Source organism: Mus pahari, chromosome 17 (assembly GCF_900095145.1).
Source record: "Mus pahari chromosome 17, PAHARI_EIJ_v1.1, whole genome shotgun sequence".
Lineage (NCBI taxonomy): Eukaryota > Metazoa > Chordata > Mammalia > Rodentia > Muridae > Mus > Mus pahari.
Window position 1 is genome coordinate 29,126,446 of NC_034606.1, and position 3,988 is coordinate 29,130,433.

The 3,988-nt window shown below is 40.6% G+C and overlaps 1 pseudogene; it reads right to left on the reverse strand.

The window, feature by feature from the left end:
• Nucleotides 1-1,942: 1,942 nt before the first annotated feature.
• On the reverse strand, nt 1,943-2,464 carry LOC110335128 (annotated as a pseudogene).
• Between the last annotated feature and the right edge of the window lie 1,524 nt (nt 2,465-3,988).

Here is a 3,988-nt window from a genome sequence, read left to right on the forward strand (position 1 = left end):
GTAAGCTGAATAAACCCTTTCCTCCCCAACTTGCTTCTTGGTCATGAGGTTTGTGCAGGAATAGAAACCCTGACTAAGACAAGGCATATCCCATATTCATGGCAATCAGGAGTCTATTCGTGGATATATGAATGGATGGTCCCTGTTTTTTAAATAGCATAAGATATACTGGTCAAGTATTCTGTTGATATTGGAGCAGTGAGACCTCAAAGAAATAGGGGAGGAGCTGATTCTGCCCCAGTTTCTGGCTCTCACGAAACCTAGTTCATGAGCACTATCCTGTTCTTGGTCACTCCACTTCAGAAATGTAACAGCAAAGTCTCCATGATTTCTAAACTTCTTTTCAGCTCAAACATTTAATGATGATTCTTCTCCCCTCCCCCAAAGAACTCTGCTGGCAATACAGAGCAAAGACAGAGAACATATGTAAGAGAGTCACTCCATTTATATTAAATTCCACATTCCTGCAGGGCTATGTAATGTCTGCTGCCCTTCAGTCGACTCCACACACCAATGTTTGTTTACAGTCACCGGGGCATGAAAGGCTATTTTTAAACCTGGCTTTTCATGTAAGAAGGTTAAAACTCAAACTGAATTTGATTTGTTGAAGAACTCAAATCCTCAGGATTATAGCAGGAAGAAAGAGAAATGTAAGTCACTTTAATTACCCTTTGACTCTTCTCTCCCAACTCTCACCCCCATAATTCTGCTAACAAAGAGACCATTGGTTAAGCTGACTGTATCCAGGGCAGAAAAGCCTTTCATTGGCTGCTGATAACCAAGGATCCTTGAGTTGTTTACTTTATATTTCCTTTAGAAACAACATGAAAACTCTTTTAGAAGGCAGCTGGCTAGCAAGGCAGCAAATCCAGAGCTTTGCACAGCTGGCTATAGTAAAGCATCCAGAAGTTTTATTCAGCTAAGATTTTAATGTCAGGTTCTCCTTTAGCAATAACAGACTTTGAAGTCACACACACGTCAATCCCTAACTTACTTACTAGTAACGTGGCAGAAAGCCTGGCTCACTCTGTCACTAACAAGGGTTTTTTTCTGTACTTAGTTTTTCATGTGGAATACATCTGTTGACTCAAACATACAACATCAGTTCCCAGAGAGATGAGATTGGTTGGCCATCTCTTGTGGTTCTCCTCCTATTGCTAGAGCCTGGGAAAATGGTTCACTCATAATAGTTTACATATTTCATAGCTCACTGAGGTGTCCAATCCTAGAGCATTTACTTCTCAGAGACTTCAACAAGCATTGTAGAGGGCTACTGCATAATGTGAGGCATGATTACTGATGAAAGTGGGGTCTGTTTGAGATGATAAAAATACTCTAGAAATGACTAGTCAAATCTGTGAGTATAATAAAACTATTGGGTTGTGTTCTTTAAGTGTCTTAGTAAGTTAACCACCTCTCTACATGGTTATCTTTTTTTAAAGAGCCTTCTTTACCACCCCAAACTGAACACATCAACAAATACCCATAGTTAGAGGGGAAACTGACATTTATGACTTGAGTAAGTGGTTGAATAGCTGGTAACTGAATGAACTGGAGAAAGGAGTGATGAAGAAGGAATACTGTGTCCCATTCAGGAAAGAAATGCTTACACTGTTGTCTCCTACTTAATTCACAACTTTCCTCCCCCTGTACTCTCAGGTCAGCCTAGTACAGAAGATGGACATATCGACAGCCAGCAAGTCACAAGCCTAAGTCTTTCCCTAACAACCTGGCTCATTATGCACAGTCTCATGGCTTGTATTCAGGGAGAAAAACCTGACCTTCAACATAGCTTCAAGAAGTTTCATCTCTGCCAGAAATTCCCAAGCCCTGGTTATCTGGTGGGATATCAGAAATTACATGTTGTGTATACCACATATACTTGCTATGAGAATATTTTTTTTTGGATGCAGTTCCGCAACTTTATTTGACATTCAGCAGGTTAGTTCTCATCCACATTGACCGTCTGTAGATTTTTGAACGTGGTAACAGGCATATAAGTTACCAAGTGTGCAGAGCTTGTTTGGTAAATCCTCATCCCCATTACATTTTCTGGACAAACATACTAGGATGCGATATGGAACATTCTTTATTCCCTTGGGCCTGACGGCTTTATTGAGCCTGGTATCAATACACACATCTGGTGTCCCCATTTCCTTCATGGAAAACATCTGAATTTCTTTGAGTGCCCGAGGAGCACACTTCTTAAAGCCCACTCCAAGGATGTGCCTGTGAATGTTGATGGTGTATTCTCGGGCCACCACCTCATTGATGGCAGAAGGGCCCTTCTTCTTCTCACCACCCTTCTTTTTGGGAGACAGCTATCAGAATATCTTAAAATAACAACTCATGTTCTAAAAACTACTTACAAGCTAGTGTTTACCAGACACTGGACTGTAAAAAGATTGAGAGGACAAAGCTCAAGACTAAGATAAGCTGCAGTATAAATACTGGCCAAGGTCATTATCCTAACAACCATTGAAATAGAAAAGCTAATATTATCATTTGATGAGAAAACTGAGAGAGAATAGCCCAGGAAGTCGTGTAGGAAGTAGGAAGTGGAAGGCGTTACAGTATGGTGAGATTGTTTACTCCGAAGTCAATGCTGTTAGCTCTGCTCTTAATAATGTGATTCTCTGTGTGAATCATTAATCGTTGAATAAATTATGGTCAGGATCATGACTATATACAGGAAATGTGCTGGATAAAATAATCTTTCATATTCCAAGACCTATCTACATACATACAAATACAAAATTGTCATCTTCTACTTTCTCTGTCTCTATCTCTCTCTGTCTCTGTCTCTCTGCTCTCTGTTTGTGTCTCTGTGTGTCTCAGTCTATGTCTCTGTCTATCTCTATCTCTATGGCTTTCTCTCTATTTGCCTGTCTATCTCCCTACCTGTCTCTCTGTCTCTCTCTGTTTCTGTCTCTTTCTATGTCTCTTTCTGTCTCTTTTATATCTCTCTCTGTCTCTCTTGTGTCTCTCTGTCTCTCTGTGTGTCTCTGTCTCTGTGTCTATCTCTCTGTCTCTGTCTGTCTCTGTCTGTCTGTCTCTCTGTCTCTCTGTCTGTCTGTCTGTCTGTCTGTCTGTCTCTCTGTCTGTCTGTCTGTCTGTCTCTGTCTCTCTCTGTCTCTCTTTCTCTCTCTTTCTCTGACATATGACCTTAACATCTTCCCAGCCCAGCCAGCTACCATGGAGACTTAAAAGCAGATAACCCAGCCAAGAGATCTTATCAAATGATTTTTAATGAAGGTTTCTTTGCTGAATACCAAGCATAAAGAGTGAGTCTAAAATGGGCATGGGAAGTCAGAAATCCTGGGGCACTTAAATTTCTCAGCAGATTCCTTCTTTGTCCATGCCGAAGGTCACCCTGAATGAAAGCTGGCTCATTCATGGACAGACATTATCTTTCAAGTGGCTCAAGGTTTCTTTCCGACTTGCACTTTCCTCCCCTCTCTAAATGTGCTTTTTTTTTTTTTCAGTCACAATACGAAAAGGTGATATACATACATCTCAGTGATGGTTAGTTTTAATTATCAACCTGACACAACCAAGAACCATTTGGAAAGAAGACCTCAATGAAGGATTGTCTCCATCAGGTTGGCCTGTGAACATGTCTATGAAGTATTGTCTTAATTAACTTCATTGATGTGGGAGAAGACCTAGACCATTTTGGGACCACCATCCCTAGGCAGTAGGCCCTGAACTATGTAAAACATAGAGAAGGGAAGCAAGGAGACAACTGTGTGTTCCTTTCTCTCTGCTCTTGACTGTAGACATGTTGGGCACAGCTGTTTGAAGTTCCTGACTTAACCTCATTGGAATGATGGACTATAGGAAATGTAAACTGAAATATTCCCTTTCCTCCATGAAGTTGATTTTTGTTGCTACTCTATAACAGCAACAGAATATAATCCTCTTTGTAAAAATTTTAACAAGAGAGGTAGCAAGGTGGCTGAATGGGTAAAAGCACTTGCCACTGAGT